Source organism: Ascaphus truei, unplaced genomic scaffold, assembly GCF_040206685.1.
Source record: "Ascaphus truei isolate aAscTru1 unplaced genomic scaffold, aAscTru1.hap1 HAP1_SCAFFOLD_240, whole genome shotgun sequence".
Taxonomy (NCBI): Eukaryota; Metazoa; Chordata; class Amphibia; order Anura; family Ascaphidae; genus Ascaphus; species Ascaphus truei.
The window spans coordinates 571,243-594,268 of record NW_027455323.1 but is presented as its reverse complement, the minus strand read 5'-3'; the positions used below and the strand labels follow the sequence as shown (position 1 = coordinate 594,268).

The 23,026-nt window shown below is 41.8% G+C and overlaps 50 non-coding genes and 2 pseudogenes across 50 annotated transcripts; all 52 read right to left on the bottom strand.

The window, feature by feature from the left end:
• Positions 1-104: 104 nt before the first annotated feature.
• LOC142478452 (5S ribosomal RNA) lies at positions 105-223 on the bottom strand. The gene has a single exon (XR_012793188.1). It is a non-coding gene; the product is annotated as a 5S ribosomal RNA (ribosomal RNA).
• A 285-nt stretch (positions 224-508) lies between these two features.
• Positions 509-627, bottom strand: LOC142479117 (5S ribosomal RNA). Its single transcript, XR_012793848.1, has one exon. It is a non-coding gene; the product is annotated as a 5S ribosomal RNA (ribosomal RNA).
• A 286-nt stretch (positions 628-913) lies between these two features.
• LOC142479392 (5S ribosomal RNA) lies at positions 914-1,032 on the bottom strand. Its single transcript, XR_012794085.1, has one exon. It is a non-coding gene; the product is annotated as a 5S ribosomal RNA (ribosomal RNA).
• Positions 1,033-1,318: 286 nt separating this feature from the next.
• LOC142479115 (5S ribosomal RNA) lies at positions 1,319-1,437 on the bottom strand. Its single transcript, XR_012793846.1, has one exon. It is a non-coding gene; the product is annotated as a 5S ribosomal RNA (ribosomal RNA).
• Positions 1,438-1,723: 286 nt separating this feature from the next.
• LOC142479114 (5S ribosomal RNA) lies at positions 1,724-1,842 on the bottom strand. Its single transcript, XR_012793845.1, has one exon. It is a non-coding gene; the product is annotated as a 5S ribosomal RNA (ribosomal RNA).
• Positions 1,843-2,518: 676 nt separating this feature from the next.
• On the bottom strand, positions 2,519-2,637 carry LOC142479516 (5S ribosomal RNA). Its single transcript, XR_012794205.1, has one exon. It is a non-coding gene; the product is annotated as a 5S ribosomal RNA (ribosomal RNA).
• Positions 2,638-2,923: 286 nt separating this feature from the next.
• On the bottom strand, positions 2,924-3,042 carry LOC142479113 (5S ribosomal RNA). The gene has a single exon (XR_012793844.1). It is a non-coding gene; the product is annotated as a 5S ribosomal RNA (ribosomal RNA).
• Positions 3,043-3,328: 286 nt separating this feature from the next.
• LOC142479201 (5S ribosomal RNA) lies at positions 3,329-3,447 on the bottom strand. The gene has a single exon (XR_012793932.1). It is a non-coding gene; the product is annotated as a 5S ribosomal RNA (ribosomal RNA).
• Positions 3,448-3,733: 286 nt separating this feature from the next.
• On the bottom strand, positions 3,734-3,852 carry LOC142478451 (5S ribosomal RNA). The gene has a single exon (XR_012793187.1). It is a non-coding gene; the product is annotated as a 5S ribosomal RNA (ribosomal RNA).
• A 286-nt stretch (positions 3,853-4,138) lies between these two features.
• Positions 4,139-4,257, bottom strand: LOC142479247 (5S ribosomal RNA). Its single transcript, XR_012793977.1, has one exon. It is a non-coding gene; the product is annotated as a 5S ribosomal RNA (ribosomal RNA).
• Positions 4,258-4,543: 286 nt separating this feature from the next.
• Positions 4,544-4,662, bottom strand: LOC142479391 (5S ribosomal RNA). Its single transcript, XR_012794084.1, has one exon. It is a non-coding gene; the product is annotated as a 5S ribosomal RNA (ribosomal RNA).
• A 286-nt stretch (positions 4,663-4,948) lies between these two features.
• On the bottom strand, positions 4,949-5,067 carry LOC142479112 (5S ribosomal RNA). The gene has a single exon (XR_012793843.1). It is a non-coding gene; the product is annotated as a 5S ribosomal RNA (ribosomal RNA).
• A 286-nt stretch (positions 5,068-5,353) lies between these two features.
• LOC142478450 (5S ribosomal RNA) lies at positions 5,354-5,472 on the bottom strand. The gene has a single exon (XR_012793186.1). It is a non-coding gene; the product is annotated as a 5S ribosomal RNA (ribosomal RNA).
• A 286-nt stretch (positions 5,473-5,758) lies between these two features.
• LOC142479246 (5S ribosomal RNA) lies at positions 5,759-5,877 on the bottom strand. The gene has a single exon (XR_012793976.1). It is a non-coding gene; the product is annotated as a 5S ribosomal RNA (ribosomal RNA).
• A 286-nt stretch (positions 5,878-6,163) lies between these two features.
• On the bottom strand, positions 6,164-6,282 carry LOC142479390 (5S ribosomal RNA). The gene has a single exon (XR_012794083.1). It is a non-coding gene; the product is annotated as a 5S ribosomal RNA (ribosomal RNA).
• Positions 6,283-6,568: 286 nt separating this feature from the next.
• LOC142479111 (5S ribosomal RNA) lies at positions 6,569-6,687 on the bottom strand. Its single transcript, XR_012793842.1, has one exon. It is a non-coding gene; the product is annotated as a 5S ribosomal RNA (ribosomal RNA).
• Positions 6,688-7,363: 676 nt separating this feature from the next.
• Positions 7,364-7,482, bottom strand: LOC142479200 (5S ribosomal RNA). Its single transcript, XR_012793931.1, has one exon. It is a non-coding gene; the product is annotated as a 5S ribosomal RNA (ribosomal RNA).
• Positions 7,483-7,768: 286 nt separating this feature from the next.
• Positions 7,769-7,887, bottom strand: LOC142479389 (5S ribosomal RNA). Its single transcript, XR_012794082.1, has one exon. It is a non-coding gene; the product is annotated as a 5S ribosomal RNA (ribosomal RNA).
• A 286-nt stretch (positions 7,888-8,173) lies between these two features.
• Positions 8,174-8,292, bottom strand: LOC142479110 (5S ribosomal RNA). The gene has a single exon (XR_012793841.1). It is a non-coding gene; the product is annotated as a 5S ribosomal RNA (ribosomal RNA).
• Positions 8,293-8,968: 676 nt separating this feature from the next.
• Positions 8,969-9,087, bottom strand: LOC142479515 (5S ribosomal RNA). The gene has a single exon (XR_012794203.1). It is a non-coding gene; the product is annotated as a 5S ribosomal RNA (ribosomal RNA).
• A 286-nt stretch (positions 9,088-9,373) lies between these two features.
• LOC142479388 (5S ribosomal RNA) lies at positions 9,374-9,492 on the bottom strand. Its single transcript, XR_012794081.1, has one exon. It is a non-coding gene; the product is annotated as a 5S ribosomal RNA (ribosomal RNA).
• A 286-nt stretch (positions 9,493-9,778) lies between these two features.
• On the bottom strand, positions 9,779-9,897 carry LOC142479109 (5S ribosomal RNA). Its single transcript, XR_012793840.1, has one exon. It is a non-coding gene; the product is annotated as a 5S ribosomal RNA (ribosomal RNA).
• A 286-nt stretch (positions 9,898-10,183) lies between these two features.
• Positions 10,184-10,302, bottom strand: LOC142479387 (5S ribosomal RNA). Its single transcript, XR_012794080.1, has one exon. It is a non-coding gene; the product is annotated as a 5S ribosomal RNA (ribosomal RNA).
• A 286-nt stretch (positions 10,303-10,588) lies between these two features.
• On the bottom strand, positions 10,589-10,707 carry LOC142479243 (5S ribosomal RNA). Its single transcript, XR_012793973.1, has one exon. It is a non-coding gene; the product is annotated as a 5S ribosomal RNA (ribosomal RNA).
• A 286-nt stretch (positions 10,708-10,993) lies between these two features.
• On the bottom strand, positions 10,994-11,112 carry LOC142478448 (5S ribosomal RNA). Its single transcript, XR_012793184.1, has one exon. It is a non-coding gene; the product is annotated as a 5S ribosomal RNA (ribosomal RNA).
• A 286-nt stretch (positions 11,113-11,398) lies between these two features.
• On the bottom strand, positions 11,399-11,517 carry LOC142479108 (5S ribosomal RNA). The gene has a single exon (XR_012793839.1). It is a non-coding gene; the product is annotated as a 5S ribosomal RNA (ribosomal RNA).
• A 286-nt stretch (positions 11,518-11,803) lies between these two features.
• On the bottom strand, positions 11,804-11,922 carry LOC142479107 (5S ribosomal RNA). Its single transcript, XR_012793838.1, has one exon. It is a non-coding gene; the product is annotated as a 5S ribosomal RNA (ribosomal RNA).
• Positions 11,923-12,208: 286 nt separating this feature from the next.
• On the bottom strand, positions 12,209-12,327 carry LOC142479386 (5S ribosomal RNA). Its single transcript, XR_012794079.1, has one exon. It is a non-coding gene; the product is annotated as a 5S ribosomal RNA (ribosomal RNA).
• A 286-nt stretch (positions 12,328-12,613) lies between these two features.
• LOC142479106 (5S ribosomal RNA) lies at positions 12,614-12,732 on the bottom strand. The gene has a single exon (XR_012793837.1). It is a non-coding gene; the product is annotated as a 5S ribosomal RNA (ribosomal RNA).
• Positions 12,733-13,018: 286 nt separating this feature from the next.
• On the bottom strand, positions 13,019-13,137 carry LOC142479385 (5S ribosomal RNA). The gene has a single exon (XR_012794078.1). It is a non-coding gene; the product is annotated as a 5S ribosomal RNA (ribosomal RNA).
• Positions 13,138-13,423: 286 nt separating this feature from the next.
• LOC142479242 (5S ribosomal RNA) lies at positions 13,424-13,542 on the bottom strand. Its single transcript, XR_012793972.1, has one exon. It is a non-coding gene; the product is annotated as a 5S ribosomal RNA (ribosomal RNA).
• Positions 13,543-13,828: 286 nt separating this feature from the next.
• LOC142479216 (5S ribosomal RNA) lies at positions 13,829-13,947 on the bottom strand. The gene has a single exon (XR_012793947.1). It is a non-coding gene; the product is annotated as a 5S ribosomal RNA (ribosomal RNA).
• Positions 13,948-14,233: 286 nt separating this feature from the next.
• LOC142479104 (5S ribosomal RNA) lies at positions 14,234-14,352 on the bottom strand. The gene has a single exon (XR_012793835.1). It is a non-coding gene; the product is annotated as a 5S ribosomal RNA (ribosomal RNA).
• A 286-nt stretch (positions 14,353-14,638) lies between these two features.
• Positions 14,639-14,757, bottom strand: LOC142479103 (5S ribosomal RNA). Its single transcript, XR_012793834.1, has one exon. It is a non-coding gene; the product is annotated as a 5S ribosomal RNA (ribosomal RNA).
• Positions 14,758-15,433: 676 nt separating this feature from the next.
• On the bottom strand, positions 15,434-15,552 carry LOC142479199 (5S ribosomal RNA). Its single transcript, XR_012793930.1, has one exon. It is a non-coding gene; the product is annotated as a 5S ribosomal RNA (ribosomal RNA).
• Positions 15,553-15,838: 286 nt separating this feature from the next.
• Positions 15,839-15,957, bottom strand: LOC142479172 (5S ribosomal RNA). Its single transcript, XR_012793902.1, has one exon. It is a non-coding gene; the product is annotated as a 5S ribosomal RNA (ribosomal RNA).
• Positions 15,958-16,243: 286 nt separating this feature from the next.
• Positions 16,244-16,362, bottom strand: LOC142479102 (5S ribosomal RNA). The gene has a single exon (XR_012793833.1). It is a non-coding gene; the product is annotated as a 5S ribosomal RNA (ribosomal RNA).
• Positions 16,363-16,648: 286 nt separating this feature from the next.
• On the bottom strand, positions 16,649-16,767 carry LOC142479101 (5S ribosomal RNA). Its single transcript, XR_012793832.1, has one exon. It is a non-coding gene; the product is annotated as a 5S ribosomal RNA (ribosomal RNA).
• Positions 16,768-17,053: 286 nt separating this feature from the next.
• LOC142479383 (5S ribosomal RNA) lies at positions 17,054-17,172 on the bottom strand. Its single transcript, XR_012794076.1, has one exon. It is a non-coding gene; the product is annotated as a 5S ribosomal RNA (ribosomal RNA).
• A 286-nt stretch (positions 17,173-17,458) lies between these two features.
• On the bottom strand, positions 17,459-17,577 carry LOC142478447 (5S ribosomal RNA). The gene has a single exon (XR_012793183.1). It is a non-coding gene; the product is annotated as a 5S ribosomal RNA (ribosomal RNA).
• Positions 17,578-17,863: 286 nt separating this feature from the next.
• Positions 17,864-17,982, bottom strand: LOC142479283 (5S ribosomal RNA; annotated as a pseudogene).
• A 286-nt stretch (positions 17,983-18,268) lies between these two features.
• On the bottom strand, positions 18,269-18,387 carry LOC142479241 (5S ribosomal RNA). Its single transcript, XR_012793971.1, has one exon. It is a non-coding gene; the product is annotated as a 5S ribosomal RNA (ribosomal RNA).
• A 286-nt stretch (positions 18,388-18,673) lies between these two features.
• Positions 18,674-18,792, bottom strand: LOC142479215 (5S ribosomal RNA). The gene has a single exon (XR_012793946.1). It is a non-coding gene; the product is annotated as a 5S ribosomal RNA (ribosomal RNA).
• A 286-nt stretch (positions 18,793-19,078) lies between these two features.
• Positions 19,079-19,197, bottom strand: LOC142479100 (5S ribosomal RNA). Its single transcript, XR_012793831.1, has one exon. It is a non-coding gene; the product is annotated as a 5S ribosomal RNA (ribosomal RNA).
• A 286-nt stretch (positions 19,198-19,483) lies between these two features.
• LOC142479099 (5S ribosomal RNA) lies at positions 19,484-19,602 on the bottom strand. The gene has a single exon (XR_012793830.1). It is a non-coding gene; the product is annotated as a 5S ribosomal RNA (ribosomal RNA).
• A 676-nt stretch (positions 19,603-20,278) lies between these two features.
• LOC142479198 (5S ribosomal RNA) lies at positions 20,279-20,397 on the bottom strand. The gene has a single exon (XR_012793929.1). It is a non-coding gene; the product is annotated as a 5S ribosomal RNA (ribosomal RNA).
• A 286-nt stretch (positions 20,398-20,683) lies between these two features.
• On the bottom strand, positions 20,684-20,802 carry LOC142479171 (5S ribosomal RNA). The gene has a single exon (XR_012793901.1). It is a non-coding gene; the product is annotated as a 5S ribosomal RNA (ribosomal RNA).
• Positions 20,803-21,088: 286 nt separating this feature from the next.
• On the bottom strand, positions 21,089-21,207 carry LOC142479098 (5S ribosomal RNA). Its single transcript, XR_012793829.1, has one exon. It is a non-coding gene; the product is annotated as a 5S ribosomal RNA (ribosomal RNA).
• Positions 21,208-21,493: 286 nt separating this feature from the next.
• LOC142479097 (5S ribosomal RNA) lies at positions 21,494-21,612 on the bottom strand. Its single transcript, XR_012793828.1, has one exon. It is a non-coding gene; the product is annotated as a 5S ribosomal RNA (ribosomal RNA).
• Positions 21,613-21,898: 286 nt separating this feature from the next.
• Positions 21,899-22,017, bottom strand: LOC142479382 (5S ribosomal RNA). Its single transcript, XR_012794075.1, has one exon. It is a non-coding gene; the product is annotated as a 5S ribosomal RNA (ribosomal RNA).
• Positions 22,018-22,303: 286 nt separating this feature from the next.
• LOC142478446 (5S ribosomal RNA) lies at positions 22,304-22,422 on the bottom strand. Its single transcript, XR_012793182.1, has one exon. It is a non-coding gene; the product is annotated as a 5S ribosomal RNA (ribosomal RNA).
• A 286-nt stretch (positions 22,423-22,708) lies between these two features.
• LOC142479282 (5S ribosomal RNA) lies at positions 22,709-22,827 on the bottom strand (annotated as a pseudogene).
• Positions 22,828-23,026: the final 199 nt, after the last annotated feature.

The following is a 23,026-nucleotide window of genomic DNA, read 5'->3' as shown; positions in this document are numbered from 1 at the left end:
AGATTTCTTTGCCACTGCGGGAAAAAAGTAGTAAAAAATGAAACATTTTCATTTGCTGCAAGGAATGCCATGTATATTTTCATTAGGGAAGCAAAAAATAAAAACACCCACAGCACCTGGTATTCCCAGGCAGTCTCCCAACCCAGTACTAATCAAGCCTCACCCTGCTTAGCTTCCGAGATCTGACGGGATCGGGCGCTGTCAAGGTAGTATGGCCGTAGGTGGAGATTGCTGTCTCATGATATCCTCTCATTCTTAAATCCATGAGCCTATATCTTGCTCCATGCATACACAGAGACTGAGAAAATGACAGGTGCACTCAAATGTACTATAGACGGAATTCTTGATGTCAGAATTCTATTTTGGAAGGTTGCATTGTGTTGAACTTTCAGAGGAAAAAACGATAGATTTCTTTGCCACTGCGGGAAAAAGTAGCAAGAAATGAAACATTTTCTTTTGCTGCGAGGAATGCCATGTATATTTTCATTAGGGAAGCGAAAAATAAAAACCCCTACAGCACCTGGTATTCCCAGGCAGTCTCCCAACCCAGTACTAATCAAGCCTCACCCTGCTTAGCTTCCGAGATCTGACGGGATCGGGCGCTGTCAAGGTAGTATGGCCGTAGGTGGAGATTGCTGTCTCATGATATCCTCTCATTCTTAAATCCATGAGCCTATATCTTGCTCCATGCATACACAGAGACTGAGAAAATGACAGGTGCACTCAAATGTACTATAGACGGAATTCTTGATGTCAGAATTCTATTTTGGAAGGTTGCATTGTGTTGAACTTTCTGAGGAAAAAACGATATATTTCTTTGCCACTGCGGGAAAAAAGTAGTAAAAAATGAAACATTTTCATTTGCTGCAAGGAATGCCATGTATATTTTCATTAGGGAAGCAAAAAATAAAAACACCCACAGCACCTGGTATTCCCAGGCAGTCTCCCAACCCAGTACTAATCAAGCCTCACCCTGCTTAGCTTCCGAGATCTGACGGGATCGGGCGCTTTCAAGGTAGTATGGCCGTAGGTGGAGATTGCTGTCTCATGATATCCTCTCATTCTTAAATCCATGAGCCTATATCTTGCTCCATGCATACACAGAGACTGAGAAAATGACAGGTGCACTCAAATGTACTATAGACGGAATTCTTGATGTCAGAATTCTATTTTGGAAGGTTGCATTGTGTTGAACTTTCAGAGGAAAAAACGATATATTTCTTTGCCACTGCGGGAAAAAAGTAGCAAGAAATGAAACATTTTCATTTGCTGCGAGGAATGCCATGTATATTTTCATTAGGGAAGCGAAAAATAAAAACCCCTACAGCACCTGGTATTCCCAGGCAGTCTCCCAACCCAGTACTAATCAAGCCTCACCCTGCTTAGCTTCCGAGATCTGACGGGATCGGGCGCTGTCAAGGTAGTATGGCCGTAGGTGGAGATTGCTGTCTCATGATATCCTCTCATTCTTAAATCCATGAGCCTATATCTTGCTCCATGCATACACAGAGACTGAGAAAATGACAGGTGCACTCAAATGTACTATAGACGGAATTCTTGATGTCAGAATTCTATTTTGGAAGGTTGCATTGTGTTGAACTTTCAGAGGAAAAAACGATATATTTCTTTGCCACTGCGGGAAAAAAGTAGCAAGAAATGAAACATTTTCATTTGCTGCGAGGAATGCCATGTATATTTTCATTAGGGAAGCGAAAAATAAAAACCCCTACAGCACCTGGTATTCCCAGGCAGTCTCCCAACCCAGTACTAATCAAGCCTCACCCTGCTTAGCTTCCGAGATCTGACGGGATCGGGCGCTGTCAAGGTAGTATGGCCGTAGGTGGAGATTGCTGTCTCATGATATCCTCTCATTCTTAAATCCATGAGCCTATATCTTGCTCCATGCATACACAGAGACTGAGAAAATGACAGGTGCACTCAAATGTACTATAGACGGAATTCTTGATGTCAGAATTCTATTTTGGAAGGTTGCATTGTGTTGAACTTTCAGAGGAAAAAACGATATATTTCTTTGCCACTGCGGGAAAAAAGTAGTAAAAAATTTCAGAGGTGCCTATATTCAACCTCCTCCTGTTTGGATTTGAACTCACTATCTCTTCCAAGTATCAGCTTGAACACTGCACACCCCAACTCTGTGAGCCACAAGCTCACCATATAACATGCTGAGTGTTCTGAGGCCTGTATGATATATTTCTAAATGACATGGGAGGCATAGGTGTATTATTGTGACCGTTAAAAAAATACATTCTTGAAGAATTACCTTAAATGGAGAAATTAAATCAGAGACTGAGAAAATGAAAGGTGCACTCAAATATACTATAGACGGAATTCTTGATGTCAGAATTCTATTTTGGAAGGTTGCATTGTGTTGAACTTTCAGAGGAAAAAACAATATATTTCTTTGCCACTCCGGGAAAAAAGTAGCAAGAAATGAAACATTTTCATTTGCTGCGAGGAATGCCATGTATATTTTCATTAGGGAAGCGAAAAATAAAAACCCCTACAGCACCTGGTATTCCCAGGCAGTCTCCCAACCCAGTACTAATCAAGCCTCACCCTGCTTAGCTTCCGAGATCTGACGGGATCGGGCGCTTTCAAGGTAGTATGGCCGTAGGTGGAGATTGCTGTCTCATGATATCCTCTCATTCTTAAATCCATGAGCCTATATCTTGCTCCATGCATACACAGAGACTGAGAAAATGACAGGTGCACTCAAATGTACTATAGACGGAATTCTTGATGTCAGAATTCTATTTTGGAAGGTTGCATTGTGTTGAACTTTCTGAGGAAAAAACGATATATTTCTTTGCCACTGCGGGAAAAAAGTAGTAAAAAATGAAACATTTTCATTTGCTGCAAGGAATGCCATGTATATTTTCATTAGGGAAGCGAAAAATAAAAACCCCTACAGCACCTGGTATTCCCAGGCAGTCTCCCAACCCAGTACTAATCAAGCCTCACCCTGCTTAGCTTCCGAGATCTGACGGGATCGGGCGCTGTCAAGGTAGTATGGCCGTAGGTGGAGATTGCTGTCTCATGATATCCTCTCATTCTTAAATCCATGAGCCTATATCTTGCTCCATGCATACACAGAGACTGAGAAAATGACAGGTGCACTCAAATGTACTATAGACGGAATTCTTGATGTCAGAATTCTATTTTGGAAGGTTGCATTGTGTTGAACTTTCAGAGGAAAAAACAATATATTTCTTTGCCACTCCGGGAAAAAAGTAGCAAGAAATGAAACATTTTCATTTGCTGCGAGGAATGCCATGTATATTTTCATTAGGGAAGCGAAAAATAAAAACCCCTACAGCACCTGGTATTCCCAGGCAGTCTCCCAACCCAGGACTAATCAAGCCTCACCCTGCTTAGCTTCCGAGATCTGACGGGATCGGGCGCTTTCAAGGTAGTATGGCCGTAGGTGGAGATTGCTGTCTCATGATATCCTCTCATTCTTAAATCCATGAGCCTATATCTTGCTCCATGCATACACAGAGACTGAGAAAATGACAGGTGCACTCAAATGTACTATAGACGGAATTCTTGATGTCAGAATTCTATTTTGGAAGGTTGCATTGTGTTGAACTTTCTGAGGAAAAAACGATATATTTCTTTGCCACTGCGGGAAAAAAGTAGTAAAAAATGAAACATTTTCATTTGCTGCAAGGAATGCCATGTATATTTTCATTAGGGAAGCAAAAAATAAAAACACCCACAGCACCTGGTATTCCCAGGCAGTCTCCCAACCCAGTACTAATCAAGCCTCACCCTGCTTAGCTTCCGAGATCTGACGGGATCGGGCGCTGTCAAGGTAGTATGGCCGTAGGTGGAGATTGCTGTCTCATGATATCCTCTCATTCTTAAATCCATGAGCCTATATCTTGCTCCATGCATACACAGAGACTGAGAAAATGACAGGTGCACTCAAATGTACTATAGACGGAATTCTTGATGTCAGAATTCTATTTTGGAAGGTTGCATTGTGTTGAACTTTCAGAGGAAAAAACGATATATTTCTTTGCCACTGCGGGAAAAAAGTAGCAAGAATTGAAACATTTTCATTTGCTGCGAGGAATGCCATGTATATTTTCATTAGGGAAGCGAAAAATAAAAACCCCTACAGCACCTGGTATTCCCAGGCAGTCTCCCAACCCAGTACTAATCAAGCCTCACCCTGCTTAGCTTCCAAGATCTGACGGGATCGGGCGCTGTCAAGGTAGTATGGCCGTAGGTGGAGATTGCTGTCTCATGATATCCTCTCATTCTTAAATCCATGAGCCTATATCTTGCTCCATGCATACACAGAGACTGAGAAAATGACAGGTGCACTCAAATGTACTATAGACGGAATTCTTGATGTCAGAATTCTATTTTGGAAGGTTGCATTGTGTTGAACTTTCTGAGGAAAAAACGATATATTTCTTTGCCACTGCGGGAAAAAAGTAGTAAAAAATGAAACATTTTCATTTGCTGCAAGGAATGCCATGTATATTTTCATTAGGGAAGCAAAAAATAAAAACACCCACAGCACCTGGTATTCCCAGGCAGTCTCCCAACCCAGTACTAATCAAGCCTCACCCTGCTTAGCTTCCGAGATCTGACGGGATCGGGCGCTTTCAAGGTAGTATGGCCGTAGGTGGAGATTGCTGTCTCATGATATCCTCTCATTCTTAAATCCATGAGCCTATATCTTGCTCCATGCATACACAGAGACTGAGAAAATGACAGGTGCACTCAAATGTACTATAGACGGAATTCTTGATGTCAGAATTCTATTTTGGAAGGTTGCATTGTGTTGAACTTTCAGAGGAAAAAACGATAGATTTCTTTGCCACTGCGGGAAAAAAGTAGCAAGAAATGAAACATTTTCATTTGCTGCGAGGAATGCCATGTATATTTTCATTAGGGAAGCGAAAAATAAAAACCCCTACAGCACCTGGTATTCCCAGGCAGTCTCCCAACCCAGTACTAATCAAGCCTCACCCTGCTTAGCTTCCGAGATCTGACGGGATCGGGCGCTGTCAAGGTAGTATGGCCGTAGGTGGAGATTGCTGTCTCATGATATCCTCTCATTCTTAAATCCATGAGCCTATATCTTGCTCCATGCATACACAGAGACTGAGAAAATGACAGGTGCACTCAAATGTACTATAGACGGAATTCTTGATGTCAGAATTCTATTTTGGAAGGTTGCATTGTGTTGAACTTTCTGAGGAAAAAACGATATATTTCTTTGCCACTGCGGGAAAAAAGTAGTAAAAAATGAAACATTTTCATTTGCTGCAAGGAATGCCATGTATATTTTCATTAGGGAAGCAAAAAATAAAAACACCCACAGCACCTGGTATTCCCAGGCAGTCTCCCAACCCAGTACTAATCAAGCCTCACCCTGCTTAGCTTCCGAGATCTGACGGGATCGGGCGCTGTCAAGGTAGTATGGCCGTAGGTGGAGATTGCTGTCTCATGATATCCTCTCATTCTTAAATCCATGAGCCTATATCTTGCTCCATGCATACACAGAGACTGAGAAAATGACAGGTGCACTCAAATGTACTATAGACGGAATTCTTGATGTCAGAATTCTATTTTGGAAGGTTGCATTGTGTTGAACTTTCAGAGGAAAAAACGATATATTTCTTTGCCACTGCGGGAAAAAAGTAGCAAGAATTGAAACATTTTCATTTGCTGCGAGGAATGCCATGTATATTTTCATTAGGGAAGCGAAAAATAAAAACCCCTACAGCACCTGGTATTCCCAGGCAGTCTCCCAACCCAGTACTAATCAAGCCTCACCCTGCTTAGCTTCCAAGATCTGACGGGATCGGGCGCTGTCAAGGTAGTATGGCCGTAGGTGGAGATTGCTGTCTCATGATATCCTCTCATTCTTAAATCCATGAGCCTATATCTTGCTCCATGCATACACAGAGACTGAGAAAATGACAGGTGCACTCAAATGTACTATAGACGGAATTCTTGATGTCAGAATTCTATTTTGGAAGGTTGCATTGTGTTGAACTTTCTGAGGAAAAAACGATATATTTCTTTGCCACTGCGGGAAAAAAGTAGTAAAAAATGAAACATTTTCATTTGCTGCAAGGAATGCCATGTATATTTTCATTAGGGAAGCAAAAAATAAAAACACCCACAGCACCTGGTATTCCCAGGCAGTCTCCCAACCCAGTACTAATCAAGCCTCACCCTGCTTAGCTTCCGAGATCTGACGGGATCGGGCGCTTTCAAGGTAGTATGGCCGTAGGTGGAGATTGCTGTCTCATGATATCCTCTCATTCTTAAATCCATGAGCCTATATCTTGCTCCATGCATACACAGAGACTGAGAAAATGACAGGTGCACTCAAATGTACTATAGACGGAATTCTTGATGTCAGAATTCTATTTTGGAAGGTTGCATTGTGTTGAACTTTCAGAGGAAAAAACGATAGATTTCTTTGCCACTGCGGGAAAAAAGTAGCAAGAAATGAAACATTTTCATTTGCTGCGAGGAATGCCATGTATATTTTCATTAGGGAAGCGAAAAATAAAAACCCCTACAGCACCTGGTATTCCCAGGCAGTCTCCCAACCCAGTACTAATCAAGCCTCACCCTGCTTAGCTTCCGAGATCTGACGGGATCGGGCGCTGTCAAGGTAGTATGGCCGTAGGTGGAGATTGCTGTCTCATGATATCCTCTCATTCTTAAATCCATGAGCCTATATCTTGCTCCATGCATACACAGAGACTGAGAAAATGACAGGTGCACTCAAATGTACTATAGACGGAATTCTTGATGTCAGAATTCTATTTTGGAAGGTTGCATTGTGTTGAACTTTCAGAGGAAAAAACGATAGATTTCTTTGCCACTGCGGGAAAAAAGTAGTAAAAAATTTCAGAGGTGCCTATATTCAACCTCCTCCTGTTTGGATTTGAACTCACTATCTCTTCCAAGTATCAGCTTGAACACTGCACACCCCAACTCTGTGAGCCACAAGCTCACCATATAACATGCTGAGTGTTCTGAGGCCTGTATGATATATTTCTAAATGACATGGGAGGCATAAGTGTATTATTGTGACCGTTAAAAAAATACATTCTTGAAGAATTACCTTAAATGGAGAAATTAAATCAGAGACTGAGAAAATGACAGGTGCACTCAAATATACTATAGACGGAATTCTTGATGTCAGAATTCTATTTTGGAAGGTTGCATTGTGTTGAACTTTCAGAGGAAAAAACAATATATTTCTTTGCCACTCCGGGAAAAAAGTAGCAAGAAATGAAACATTTTCATTTGCTGCGAGGAATGCCATGTATATTTTCATTAGGGAAGCGAAAAATAAAAACCCCTACAGCACCTGGTATTCCCAGGCAGTCTCCCAACCCAGGACTAATCAAGCCTCACCCTGCTTAGCTTCCGAGATCTGACGGGATCGGGCGCTTTCAAGGTAGTATGGCCGTAGGTGGAGATTGCTGTCTCATGATATCCTCTCATTCTTAAATCCATGAGCCTATATCTTGCTCCATGCATACACAGAGACTGAGAAAATGACAGGTGCACTCAAATGTACTATAGACGGAATTCTTGATGTCAGAATTCTATTTTGGAAGGTTGCATTGTGTTGAACTTTCTGAGGAAAAAACGATATATTTCTTTGCCACTGCGGGAAAAAAGTAGTAAAAAATGAAACATTTTCATTTGCTGCAAGGAATGCCATGTATATTTTCATTAGGGAAGCAAAAAATAAAAACACCCACAGCACCTGGTATTCCCAGGCAGTCTCCCAACCCAGTACTAATCAAGCCTCACCCTGCTTAGCTTCCGAGATCTGACGGGATCGGGCGCTTTCAAGGTAGTATGGCCGTAGGTGGAGATTGCTGTCTCATGATATCCTCTCATTCTTAAATCCATGAGCCTATATCTTGCTCCATGCATACACAGAGACTGAGAAAATGACAGGTGCACTCAAATGTACTATAGACGGAATTCTTGATGTCAGAATTCTATTTTGGAAGGTTGCATTGTGTTGAACTTTCAGAGGAAAAAACGATAGATTTCTTTGCCACTGCGGGAAAAAAGTAGCAAGAAATGAAACATTTTCATTTGCTGCGAGGAATGCCATGTATATTTTCATTAGGGAAGCGAAAAATAAAAACCCCTACAGCACCTGGTATTCCCAGGCAGTCTCCCAACCCAGTACTAATCAAGCCTCACCCTGCTTAGCTTCCGAGATCTGACGGGATCGGGCGCTGTCAAGGTAGTATGGCCGTAGGTGGAGATTGCTGTCTCATGATATCCTCTCATTCTTAAATCCATGAGCCTATATCTTGCTCCATGCATACACAGAGACTGAGAAAATGACAGGTGCACTCAAATGTACTATAGACGGAATTCTTGATGTCAGAATTCTATTTTGGAAGGTTGCATTGTGTTGAACTTTCAAAGGAAAAAACGATAGATTTCTTTGCCACTGCGGGAAAAAAGTAGTAAAAAATTTCAGAGGTGCCTATATTCAACCTCCTCCTGTTTGGATTTGAACTCACTATCTCTTCCAAGTATCAGCTTGAACACTGCACACCCCAACTCTGTGAGCCACAAGCTCACCATATAACATGCTGAGTGTTCTGAGGCCTGTATGATATATTTCTAAATGACATGGGAGGCATAAGTGTATTATTGTGACCGTTAAAAAAATACATTCTTGAAGAATTACCTTAAATGGAGAAATTAAATCAGAGACTGAGAAAATGACAGGTGCACTCAAATATACTATAGACGGAATTCTTGATGTCAGAATTCTATTTTGGAAGGTTGCATTGTGTTGAACTTTCAGAGGAAAAAACAATATATTTCTTTGCCACTCCGGGAAAAAAGTAGCAAGAAATGAAACATTTTCATTTGCTGCGAGGAATGCCATGTATATTTTCATTAGGGAAGCGAAAAATAAAAACCCCTACAGCACCTGGTATTCCCAGGCAGTCTCCCAACCCAGTACTAATCAAGCCTCACCCTGCTTAGCTTCCGAGATCTGACGGGATCGGGCGCTTTCAAGGTAGTATGGCCGTAGGTGGAGATTGCTGTCTCATGATATCCTCTCATTCTTAAATCCATGAGCCTATATCTTGCTCCATGCATACACAGAGACTGAGAAAATGACAGGTGCACTCAAATGTACTATAGACGGAATTCTTGATGTCAGAATTCTATTTTGGAAGGTTGCATTGTGTTGAACTTTCTGAGGAAAAAACGATATATTTCTTTGCCACTGCGGGAAAAAAGTAGTAAAAAATGAAACATTTTCATTTGCTGCAAGGAATGCCATGTATATTTTCATTAGGGAAGCAAAAAATAAAAACACCCACAGCACCTGGTATTCCCAGGCAGTCTCCCAACCCAGTACTAATCAAGCCTCACCCTGCTTAGCTTCCGAGATCTGACGGGATCGGGCGCTTTCAAGGTAGTATGGCCGTAGGTGGAGATTGCTGTCTCATGATATCCTCTCATTCTTAAATCCATGAGCCTATATCTTGCTCCATGCATACACAGAGACTGAGAAAATGACAGGTGCACTCAAATGTACTATAGACGGAATTCTTGATGTCAGAATTCTATTTTGGAAGGTTGCATTGTGTTGAACTTTCAGAGGAAAAAACGATAGATTTCTTTGCCACTGCGGGAAAAAAGTAGCAAGAAATGAAACATTTTCATTTGCTGCGAGGAATGCCATGTATATTTTCATTAGGGAAGCGAAATATAAAAACCCCTACAGCACCTGGTATTCCCAGGCAGTCTCCCAACCCAGTACTAATCAAGCCTCACCCTGCTTAGCTTCCGAGATCTGACGGGATCGGGCGCTGTCAAGGTAGTATGGCCGTAGGTGGAGATTGCTGTCTCATGATATCCTCTCATTCTTAAATCCATGAGCCTATATCTTGCTCCATGCATACACAGAGACTGAGAAAATGACAGGTGCACTCAAATGTACTATAGACGGAATTCTTGATGTCAGAATTCTATTTTGGAAGGTTGCATTGTGTTGAACTTTCTGAGGAAAAAACGATATATTTCTTTGCCACTGCGGGAAAAAAGTAGTAAAAAATGAAACATTTTCATTTGCTGCAAGGAATGCCATGTATATTTTCATTAGGGAAGCAAAAAATAAAAACACCCACAGCACCTGGTATTCCCAGGCAGTCTCCCAACCCAGTACTAATCAAGCCTCACCCTGCTTAGCTTCCGAGATCTGACGGGATCGGGCGCTTTCAAGGTAGTATGGCCGTAGGTGGAGATTGCTGTCTCATGATATCCTCTCATTCTTAAATCCATGAGCCTATATCTTGCTCCATGCATACACAGAGACTGAGAAAATGACAGGTGCACTCAAATGTACTATAGACGGAATTCTTGATGTCAGAATTCTATTTTGGAAGGTTGCATTGTGTTGAACTTTCAGAGGAAAAAACGATAGATTTCTTTGACACTGCGGGAAAAAAGTAGCAAGAAATGAAACATTTTCATTTGCTGCGAGGAATGCCATGTATATTTTCATTAGGGAAGCGAAAAATAAAAACCCCTACAGCACCTGGTATTCCCAGGCAGTCTCCAAATCCAGTACTAATCAAGCCTCACCCTGCTTAACTTCCGAGATCTGACGGGATCGGGCGCTGTCAAGGTAGTATGGCCGTAGGTGGAGATTGCTGTCTCATGATATCCTCTCATTCTTAAATCCATGAGCCTATATCTTGCTCCATGCATACACAGAGACTGAGAAAATGACAGGTGCACTCAAATGTACTATAGACGGAATTCTTGATGTCAGAATTCTATTTTGGAAGGTTGCATTGTGTTGAACTTTCTGAGGAAAAAACGATATATTTCTTTGCCACTGCGGGAAAAAAGTAGTAAAAAATGAAACATTTTCATTTGCTGCAAGGAATGCCATGTATATTTTCATTAGGGAAGCAAAAAATAAAAACACCCACAGCACCTGGTATTCCCAGGCAGTCTCCCAACCCAGTACTAATCAAGCCTCACCCTGCTTAGCTTCCGAGATCTGACGGGATCGGGCGCTGTCAAGGTAGTATGGCCGTAGGTGGAGATTGCTGTCTCATGATATCCTCTCATTCTTAAATCCATGAGCCTATATCTTGCTCCATGCATACACAGAGACTGAGAAAATGACAGGTGCACTCAAATGTACTATAGACGGAATTCTTGATGTCAGAATTCTATTTTGGAAGGTTGCATTGTGTTGAACTTTCAGAGGAAAAAACGATAGATTTCTTTGCCACTGCGGGAAAAAAGTAGCAAGAAATGAAACATTTTCATTTGCTGCGAGGAATGCCATGTATATTTTCATTAGGGAAGCGAAAAATAAAAACCCCTACAGCACCTGGTATTCCCAGGCAGTCTCCCAACCCAGTACTAATCAAGCCTCACCCTGCTTAGCTTCCGAGATCTGACGGGATCGGGCGCTGTCAAGGTAGTATGGCCGTAGGTGGAGATTGCTGTCTCATGATATCCTCTCATTCTTAAATCCATGAGCCTATATCTTGCTCCATGCATACACAGAGACTGAGAAAATGACAGGTGCACTCAAATGTACTATAGACGGAATTCTTGATGTCAGAATTCTATTTTGGAAGGTTGCATTGTGTTGAACTTTCAGAGGAAAAAACGATATATTTCTTTGCCACTGCGGGAAAAAAGTAGCAAGAATTGAAACATTTTCATTTGCAGCGAGGAATGCCATGTATATTTTCATTAGGGAAGCGAAAAATAAAAACCCCTACAGCACCTGGTATTCCCAGGCAGTCTCCCAACCCAGTACTAATCAAGCCTCACCCTGCTTAGCTTCCGAGATCTGACGGGATCGGGCGCTGTCAAGGTAGTATGGCCGTAGGTGGAGATTGCTGTCTCATGATATCCTCTCATTCTTAAATCCATGAGCCTATATCTTGCTCCATGCATACACAGAGACTGAGAAAATGACAGGTGCACTCAAATGTACTATAGACGGAATTCTTGATGTCAGAATTCTATTTTGGAAGGTTGCATTGTGTTGAACTTTCTGAGGAAAAAACGATATATTTCTTTGCCACTGCGGGAAAAAAGTAGTAAAAAATGAAACATTTTCATTTGCTGCAAGGAATGCCATGTATATTTTCATTAGGGAAGCAAAAAATAAAAACACCCACAGCACCTGGTATTCCCAGGCAGTCTCCCAACCCAGTACTAATCAAGCCTCACCCTGCTTAGCTTCCGAGATCTGACGGGATCGGGCGCTTTCAAGGTAGTATGGCCGTAGGTGGAGATTGCTGTCTCATGATATCCTCTCATTCTTAAATCCATGAGCCTATATCTTGCTCCATGCATACACAGAGACTGAGAAAATGACAGGTGCACTCAAATGTACTATAGACGGAATTCTTGATGTCAGAATTCTATTTTGGAAGGTTGCATTGTGTTGAACTTTCAGAGGAAAAAACGATAGATTTCTTTGCCACTGCGGGAAAAAAGTAGCAAGAAATGAAACATTTTCATTTGCTGCGAGGAATGCCATGTATATTTTCATTAGGGAAGCGAAATATAAAAACCCCTACAGCACCTGGTATTCCCAGGCAGTCTCCCAACCCAGTACTAATCAAGCCTCACCCTGCTTAGCTTCCGAGATCTGACGGGATCGGGCGCTGTCAAGGTAGTATGGCCGTAGGTGGAGATTGCTGTCTCATGATATCCTCTCATTCTTAAATCCATGAGCCTATATCTTGCTCCATGCATACACAGAGACTGAGAAAATGACAGGTGCACTCAAATGTACTATAGACGGAATTCTTGATGTCAGAATTCTATTTTGGAAGGTTGCATTGTGTTGAACTTTCTGAGGAAAAAACGATAGATTTCTTTGCCACTGCGGGAAAAAAGTAGTAAAAAATGAAACATTTTCATTTGCTGCAAGGAATGCCATGTATATTTTCATTAGGGAAGCAAAAAATAAAAACACCCACAGCACCTGGTATTCCCAGGCAGTCTCCCAACCCAGTACTAATCAAGCCTCACCCTGCTTAGCTTCCGAGATCTGACGGGATCGGGCGCTTTCAAGGTAGTATGGCCGTAGGTGGAGATTGCTGTCTCATGATATCCTCTCATTCTTAAATCCATGAGCCTATATCTTGCTCCATGCATACACAGAGACTGAGAAAATGACAGGTGCACTCAAATGTACTATAGACGGAATTCTTGATGTCAGAATTCTATTTTGGAAGGTTGCATTGTGTTGAACTTTCAGAGGAAAAAACGATAGATTTCTTTGACACTGCGGGAAAAAAGTAGCAAGAAATGAAACATTTTCATTTGCTGCGAGGAATGCCATGTATATTTTCATTAGGGAAGCGAAAAATAAAAACCCCTACAGCACCTGGTATTCCCAGGCAGTCTCCAAATCCAGTACTAATCAAGCCTCACCCTGCTTAACTTCCGAGATCTGACGGGATCGGGCGCTGTCAAGGTAGTATGGCCGTAGGTGGAGATTGCTGTCTCATGATATCCTCTCATTCTTAAATCCATGAGCCTATATCTTGCTCCATGCATACACAGAGACTGAGAAAATGACAGGTGCACTCAAATGTACTATAGACGGAATTCTTGATGTCAGAATTCTATTTTGGAAGGTTGCATTGTGTTGAACTTTCTGAGGAAAAAACGATATATTTCTTTGCCACTGCGGGAAAAAAGTAGTAAAAAATGAAACATTTTCATTTGCTGCAAGGAATGCCATGTATATTTTCATTAGGGAAGCAAAAAATAAAAACACCCACAGCACCTGGTATTCCCAGGCAGTCTCCCAACCCAGTACTAATCAAGCCTCACCCTGCTTAGCTTCCGAGATCTGACAGGATCGGGCGCTGTCAAGGTAGTATGGCCGTAGGTGGAGATTGCTGTCTCATGATATCCTCTCATTCTTAAATCCATGAGCCTATATCTTGCTCCATGCATACACAGAGACTGAGAAAATGACAGGTGCACTCAAATGTACTATAGACGGAATTCTTGATGTCAGAATTCTATTTTGGAAGGTTGCATTGTGTTGAACTTTCAGAGGAAAAAACGATAGATTTCTTTGCCACTGCGGGAAAAAAGTAGCAAGAAATGAAACATTTTCATTTGCTGCGAGGAATGCCATGTATATTTTCATTAGGGAAGCGAAAAATAAAAACCCCTACAGCACCTGGTATTCCCAGGCAGTCTCCCAACCCAGTACTAATCAAGCCTCACCCTGCTTAGCTTCCGAGATCTGACGGGATCGGGCGCTGTCAAGGTAGTATGGCCGTAGGTGGAGATTGCTGTCTCATGATATCCTCTCATTCTTAAATCCATGAGCCTATATCTTGCTCCATGCATACACAGAGACTGAGAAAATGACAGGTGCACTCAAATGTACTATAGACGGAATTCTTGATGTCAGAATTCTATTTTGGAAGGTTGCATTGTGTTGAACTTTCAGAGGAAAAAACGATATATTTCTTTGCCACTGCGGGAAAAAAGTAGCAAGAATTGAAACATTTTCATTTGCAGCGAGGAATGCCATGTATATTTTCATTAGGGAAGCGAAAAATAAAAACCCCTACAGCACCTGGTATTCCCAGGCAGTCTCCCAACCCAGTACTAATCAAGCCTCACCCTGCTTAGCTTCCGAGATCTGACGGGATCGGGCGCTGTCAAGGTAGTATGGCCGTAGGTGGAGATTGCTGTCTCATGATATCCTCTCATTCTTAAATCCATGAGCCTATATCTTGCTCCATGCATACACAGAGACTGAGAAAATGACAGGTGCACTCAAATGTACTATAGACGGAATTCTTGATGTCAGAATTCTATTTTGGAAGGTTGCATTGTGTTGAACTTTCAGAGGAAAAAACGATAGATTTCTTTGCCACTGCGGGAAAAAAGTAGTAAAAAATTTCAGAGGTGCCTATATTCAACCTCCTCCTGTTTGGATTTGAACTCACTATCTCTTCCAAGTATCAGCTTGAACACTGCACACCCCAACTCTGTGAGCCACAAGCTCACCATATAACATGCTGAGTGTTCTGAGGCCTGTATGATATATTTCTAAATGACATGGGAGGCATAAGTGTATTATTGTGACCGTTAAAAAAATACATTCTTGAAGAATTACCTTAAATGGAGAAATTAAATCAGAGACTGAGAAAATGACAGGTGCACTCAAATATACTATAGACGGAATTCTTGATGTCAGAATTCTATTTTGGAAGGTTGCATTGTGTTGAACTTTCAGAGGAAAAAACAATATATTTCTTTGCCACTCCGGGAAAAAAGTAGCAAGAAATGAAACATTTTCATTTGCTGCGAGGAATGCCATGTATATTTTCATTAGGGAAGCGAAAAATAAAAACCCCTACAGCACCTGGTATTCCCAGGCAGTCTCCCAACCCAGGACTAATCAAGCCTCACCCTGCTTAGCTTCCGAGATCTGACGGGATCGGGCGCTTTCAAGGTAGTATGGCCGTAGGTGGAGATTGCTGTCTCATGATATCCTCTCATTCTTAAATCCATGAGCCTATATCTTGCTCCATGCATACACAGAGACTGAGAAAATGACAGGTGCACTCAAATGTACTATAGACGGAATTCTTGATGTCAGAATTCTATTTTGGAAGGTTGCATTGTGTTGAACTTTCTGAGGAAAAAACGATATATTTCTTTGCCACTGCGGGAAAAAAGTAGTAAAAAATGAAACATTTTCATTTGCTGCAAGGAATGCCATGTATATTTTCATTAGGGAAGCAAAAAATAAAAACACCCACAGCACCTGGTATTCCCAGGCAGTCTCCCAACCCAGTACTAATCAAGCCTCACCCTGCTTAGCTTCCGAGATCTGACGGGATTGGGCGCTTTCAAGGTAGTATGGCCGTAGGTGGAGATTGCTGTCTCATGATATCCTCTCATTCTTAAATCCATGAGCCTATATCTTGCTCCATGCATACACAGAGACTGAGAAAATGACAGGTGCACTCAAATGTACTATAGACGGAATTCTTGATGTCAGAATTCTATTTTGGAAGGTTGCATTGTGTTGAACTTTCAGAGGAAAAAACGATAGATTTCTTTGCCACTGCGGGAAAAAAGTAGCAAGAAATGAAACATTTTCATTTGCTGCGAGGAATGCCATGTATATTTTCATTAGGGAAGCGAAAAATAAAAACCCCTACAGCACCTGGTATTCCCAGGCAGTCTCCCAACCCAGTACTAATCAAGCCTCACCCTGCTTAGCTTCCGAGATCTGACGGGATCGGGCGCTGTCAAGGTAGTATGGCCGTAGGTGGAGATTGCTGTCTCATGATATCCTCTCATTCTTAAATCCATGAGCCTATATCTTGCTCCATGCATACACAGAGACTGAGAAAATGACAGGTGCACTCAAATGTACTATAGACGGAATTCTTGATGTCAGAATTCTATTTTGGAAGGTTGCATTGTGTTGAACTTTCAGAGGAAAAAACGATAGATTTCTTTGCCACTGCGGGAAAAAAGTAGCAAGAAATGAAACATTTTCATTTGCTGCGAGGAATGCCATGTATATTTTCATTAGGGAAGCGAAATATAAAAACCCCTACAGCACCTGGTATTCCCAGGCAGTCTCCCAACCCAGTACTAATCAAGCCTCACCCTGCTTAGCTTCCGAGATCTGACGGGATCGGGCGCTGTCAAGGTAGTATGGCCGTAGGTGGAGATTGCTGTCTCATGATATCCTCTCATTCTTAAATCCATGAGCCTATATCTTGCTCCATGCATACACAGAGACTGAGAAAATGACAGGTGCACTCAAATGTACTATAGACGGAATTCTTGATGTCAGAATTCTATTTTGGAAGGTTGCATTGTGTTGAACTTTCTGAGGAAAAAACGATATATTTCTTTGCCACTGCGGGAAAAAAGTAGTAAAAAATGAAACATTTTCATTTGCTGCAAGGAATGCCATGTATATTTTCATTAGGGAAGCAAAAAATAAAAACACCCACAGCACCTGGTATTCCCAGGCAGTCTCCCAACCCAGTACTAATCAAGCCTCACCCTGCTTAGCTTCCGAGATCTGACGGGATCGGGCGCTTTCAAGGTAGTATGGCCGTAGGTGGAGATTGCTGTCTCATGATATCCTCTCATTCTTAAATCCATGAGCCTATATCTTGCTCCATGCATACACAGAGACTGAGAAAATGACAGGTGCACTCAAATGTACTATAGACGGAATTCTTGATGTCAGAATTCTATTTTGGAAGGTTGCATTGTGTTGAACTTTCTGAGGAAAAAACGATATATTTCTTTGCCACTGCGGGAAAAAAGTAGTAAAAAATGAAACATTTTCATTTGCTGCAAGGAATGCCATGTATATTTTCATTAGGGAAGCAAAAAATAAAAACACCCACAGCACCTGGTATTCCCAGGCAGTCTCCCAACCCAGTACTAATCAAGCCTCACCCTGCTTAGCTTCCGAGATCTGACGGGATCGGGCGCTGTCAAGGTAGTATGGCCGTAGGTGGAGATTGCTGTCTCATGATATCCTCTCATTCTTAAATCCATGAGCCTATATCTTGCTCCATGCATACACAGAGACTGAGAAAATGACAGGTGCACTCAAATGTACTATAGACGGAATTCTTGATGTCAGAATTCTATTTTGGAAGGTTGCATTGTGTTGAACTTTCAGAGGAAAAAACGATAGATTTCTTTGCCACTGCGGGAAAAAAGTAGCAAGAAATGAAACATTTTCATTTGCTGCGAGGAATGCCATGTATATTTTCATTAGGGAAGCGAAAAATAAAAACCCCTACAGCACCTGGTATTCCCAGGCAGTCTCCCAACCCAGTCCTAATCAAGCCTCACCCTGCTTAGCTTCCGAGATCTGACGGGATCGGGCGCTGTCAAGGTAGTATGGCCGTAGGTGGAGATTGCTGTCTCATGATATCCTCTCATTCTTAAATCCATGAGCCTATATCTTGCTCCATGCATACACAGAGACTGAGAAAATGACAGGTGCACTCAAATGTACTATAGACGGAATTCTTGATGTCAGAATTCTATTTTGGAAGGTTGCATTGTGTTGAACTTTCAGAGGAAAAAACGATAGATTTCTTTGACACTGCGGGAAAAAAGTAGCAAGAAATGAAACATTTTCATTTGCTGCGAGGAATGCCATGTATATTTTCATTAGGGAAGCGAAAAATAAAAACCCCTACAGCACCTGGTATTCCCAGGCAGTCTCCAAATCCAGTACTAATCAAGCCTCACCCTGCTTAACTTCCGAGATCTGACGGGATCGGGCGCTGTCAAGGTAGTATGGCCGTAGGTGGAGATTGCTGTCTCATGATATCCTCTCATTCTTAAATCCATGAGCCTATATCTTGCTCCATGCATACACAGAGACTGAGAAAATGACAGGTGCACTCAAATGTACTATAGACGGAATTCTTGATGTCAGAATTCTATTTTGGAAGGTTGCATTGTGTTGAACTTTCTGAGGAAAAAACGATATATTTCTTTGCCACTGCGGGAAAAAAGTAGTAAAAAATGAAACATTTTCATTTGCTGCAAGGAATGCCATGTATATTTTCATTAGGGAAGCAAAAAATAAAAACACCCACAGCACCTGGTATTCCCAGGCAGTCTCCCAACCCAGTACTAATCAAGCCTCACCCTGCTTAGCTTCCGAGATCTGACAGGATCGGGCGCTGTCAAGGTAGTATGGCCGTAGGTGGAGATTGCTGTCTCATGATATCCTCTCATTCTTAAATCCATGAGCCTATATCTTGCTCCATGCATACACAGAGACTGAGAAAATGACAGGTGCACTCAAATGTACTATAGACGGAATTCTTGATGTCAGAATTCTATTTTGGAAGGTTGCATTGTGTTGAACTTTCAGAGGAAAAAACGATAGATTTCTTTGCCACTGCGGGAAAAAAGTAGCAAGAAATGAAACATTTTCATTTGCTGCGAGGAATGCCATGTATATTTTCATTAGGGAAGCGAAAAATAAAAACCCCTACAGCACCTGGTATTCCCAGGCAGTCTCCCAACCCAGTACTAATCAAGCCTCACCCTGCTTAGCTTCCGAGATCTGACGGGATCGGGCGCTGTCAAGGTAGTATGGCCGTAGGTGGAGATTGCTGTCTCATGATATCCTCTCATTCTTAAATCCATGAGCCTATATCTTGCTCCATGCATACACAGAGACTGAGAAAATGACAGGTGCACTCAAATGTACTATAGACGGAATTCTTGATGTCAGAATTCTATTTTGGAAGGTTGCATTGTGTTGAACTTTCAGAGGAAAAAACGATATATTTCTTTGCCACTGCGGGAAAAAAGTAGCAAGAATTGAAACATTTTCATTTGCAGCGAGGAATGCCATGTATATTTTCATTAGGGAAGCGAAAAATAAAAACCCCTACAGCACCTGGTATTCCCAGGCAGTCTCCCAACCCAGTACTAATCAAGCCTCACCCTGCTTAGCTTCCGAGATCTGACGGGATCGGGCGCTGTCAAGGTAGTATGGCCGTAGGTGGAGATTGCTGTCTCATGATATCCTCTCATTCTTAAATCCATGAGCCTATATCTTGCTCCATGCATACACAGAGACTGAGAAAATGACAGGTGCACTCAAATGTACTATAGACGGAATTCTTGATGTCAGAATTCTATTTTGGAAGGTTGCATTGTGTTGAACTTTCAGAGGAAAAAACGATAGATTTCTTTGCCACTGCGGGAAAAAAGTAGTAAAAAATTTCAGAGGTGCCTATATTCAACCTCCTCCTGTTTGGATTTGAACTCACTATCTCTTCCAAGTATCAGCTTGAACACTGCACACCCCAACTCTGTGAGCCACAAGCTCACCATATAACATGCTGAGTGTTCTGAGGCCTGTATGATATATTTCTAAATGACATGGGAGGCATAAGTGTATTATTGTGACCGTTAAAAAAATACATTCTTGAAGAATTACCTTAAATGGAGAAATTAAATCAGAGACTGAGAAAATGACAGGTGCACTCAAATATACTATAGACGGAATTCTTGATGTCAGAATTCTATTTTGGAAGGTTGCATTGTGTTGAACTTTCAGAGGAAAAAACAATATATTTCTTTGCCACTCCGGGAAAAAAGTAGCAAGAAATGAAACATTTTCATTTGCTGCGAGGAATGCCATGTATATTTTCATTAGGGAAGCGAAAAATAAAAACCCCTACAGCACCTGGTATTCCCAGGCAGTCTCCCAACCCAGGACTAATCAAGCCTCACCCTGCTTAGCTTCCGAGATCTGACGGGATCGGGCGCTTTCAAGGTAGTATGGCCGTAGGTGGAGATTGCTGTCTCATGATATCCTCTCATTCTTAAATCCATGAGCCTATATCTTGCTCCATGCATACACAGAGACTGAGAAAATGACAGGTGCACTCAAATGTACTATAGACGGAATTCTTGATGTCAGAATTCTATTTTGGAAGGTTGCATTGTGTTGAACTTTCTGAGGAAAAAACGATATATTTCTTTGCCACTGCGGGAAAAAAGTAGTAAAAAATGAAACATTTTCATTTGCTGCAAGGAATGCCATGTATATTTTCATTAGGGAAGCAAAAAATAAAAACACCCACAGCACCTGGTATTCCCAGGCAGTCTCCCAACCCAGTACTAATCAAGCCTCACCCTGCTTAGCTTCCGAGATCTGACGGGATTGGGCGCTTTCAAGGTAGTATGGCCGTAGGTGGAGATTGCTGTCTCATGATATCCTCTCATTCTTAAATCCATGAGCCTATATCTTGCTCCATGCATACACAGAGACTGAGAAAATGACAGGTGCACTCAAATGTACTATAGACGGAATTCTTGATGTCAGAATTCTATTTTGGAAGGTTGCATTGTGTTGAACTTTCAGAGGAAAAAACGATAGATTTCTTTGCCACTGCGGGAAAAAAGTAGCAAGAAATGAAACATTTTCATTTGCTGCGAGGAATGCCATGTATATTTTCATTAGGGAAGCGAAAAATAAAAACCCCTACAGCACCTGGTATTCCCAGGCAGTCTCCCAACCCAGTACTAATCAAGCCTCACCCTGCTTAGCTTCCGAGATCTGACGGGATCGGGCGCTGTCAAGGTAGTATGGCCGTAGGTGGAGATTGCTGTCTCATGATATCCTCTCATTCTTAAATCCATGAGCCTATATCTTGCTCCATGCATACACAGAGACTGAGAAAATGACAGGTGCACTCAAATGTACTATAGACGGAATTCTTGATGTCAGAATTCTATTTTGGAAGGTTGCATTGTGTTGAACTTTCAGAGGAAAAAACGATAGATTTCTTTGCCACTGCGGGAAAAAAGTAGCAAGAAATGAAACATTTTCATTTGCTGCGAGGAATGCCATGTATATTTTCATTAGGGAAGCGAAATATAAAAACCCCTACAGCACCTGGTATTCCCAGGCAGTCTCCCAACCCAGTACTAATCAAGCCTCACCCTGCTTAGCTTCCGAGATCTGACGGGATCGGGCGCTGTCAAGGTAGTATGGCCGTAGGTGGAGATTGCTGTCTCATGATATCCTCTCATTCTTAAATCCATGAGCCTATATCTTGCTCCATGCATACACAGAGACTGAGAAAATGACAGGTGCACTCAAATGTACTATAGACGGAATTCTTGATGTCAGAATTCTATTTTGGAAGGTTGCATTGTGTTGAACTTTCTGAGGAAAAAACGATATATTTCTTTGCCACTGCGGGAAAAAAGTAGTAAAAAATGAAACATTTTCATTTGCTGCAAGGAATGCCATGTATATTTTCATTAGGGAAGCAAAAAATAAAAACACCCACAGCACCTGGTATTCCCAGGCAGTCTCCCAACCCAGTACTAATCAAGCCTCACCCTGCTTAGCTTCCGAGATCTGACGGGATCGGGCGCTTTCAAGGTAGTATGGCCGTAGGTGGAGATTGCTGTCTCATGATATCCTCTCATTCTTAAATCCATGAGCCTATATCTTGCTCCATGCATACACAGAGACTGAGAAAATGACAGGTGCACTCAAATGTACTATAGACGGAATTCTTGATGTCAGAATTCTATTTTGGAAGGTTGCATTGTGTTGAACTTTCTGAGGAAAAAACGATATATTTCTTTGCCACTGCGGGAAAAAAGTAGTAAAAAATGAAACATTTTCATTTGCTGCAAGGAATGCCATGTATATTTTCATTAGGGAAGCAAAAAATAAAAACACCCACAGCACCTGGTATTCCCAGGCAGTCTCCCAACCCAGTACTAATCAAGCCTCACCCTGCTTAGCTTCCGAGATCTGACGGGATCGGGCGCTGTCAAGGTAGTATGGCCGTAGGTGGAGATTGCTGTCTCATGATATCCTCTCATTCTTAAATCCATGAGCCTATATCTTGCTCCATGCATACACAGAGACTGAGAAAATGACAGGTGCACTCAAATGTACTATAGACGGAATTCTTGATGTCAGAATTCTATTTTGGAAGGTTGCATTGTGTTGAACTTTCAGAGGAAAAAACGATAGATTTCTTTGCCACTGCGGGAAAAAAGTAGCAAGAAATGAAACATTTTCATTTGCTGCGAGGAATGCCATGTATATTTTCATTAGGGAAGCGAAAAATAAAAACCCCTACAGCACCTGGTATTCCCAGGCAGTCTCCCAACCCAGTCCTAATCAAGCCTCACCCTGCTTAGCTTCCGAGATCTGACGGGATCGGGCGCTGTCAAGGTAGTATGGCCGTAGGTGGAGATTGCTGTCTCATGATATCCTCTCATTCTTAAATCCATGAGCCTATATCTTGCTCCATGCATACACAGAGACTGAGAAAATGACAGGTGCACTCAAATGTACTATAGACGGAATTCTTGATGTCAGAATTCTATTTTGGAAGGTTGCATTGTGTTGAACTTTCAAAGGAAAAAACGATAGATTTCTTTGCCACTG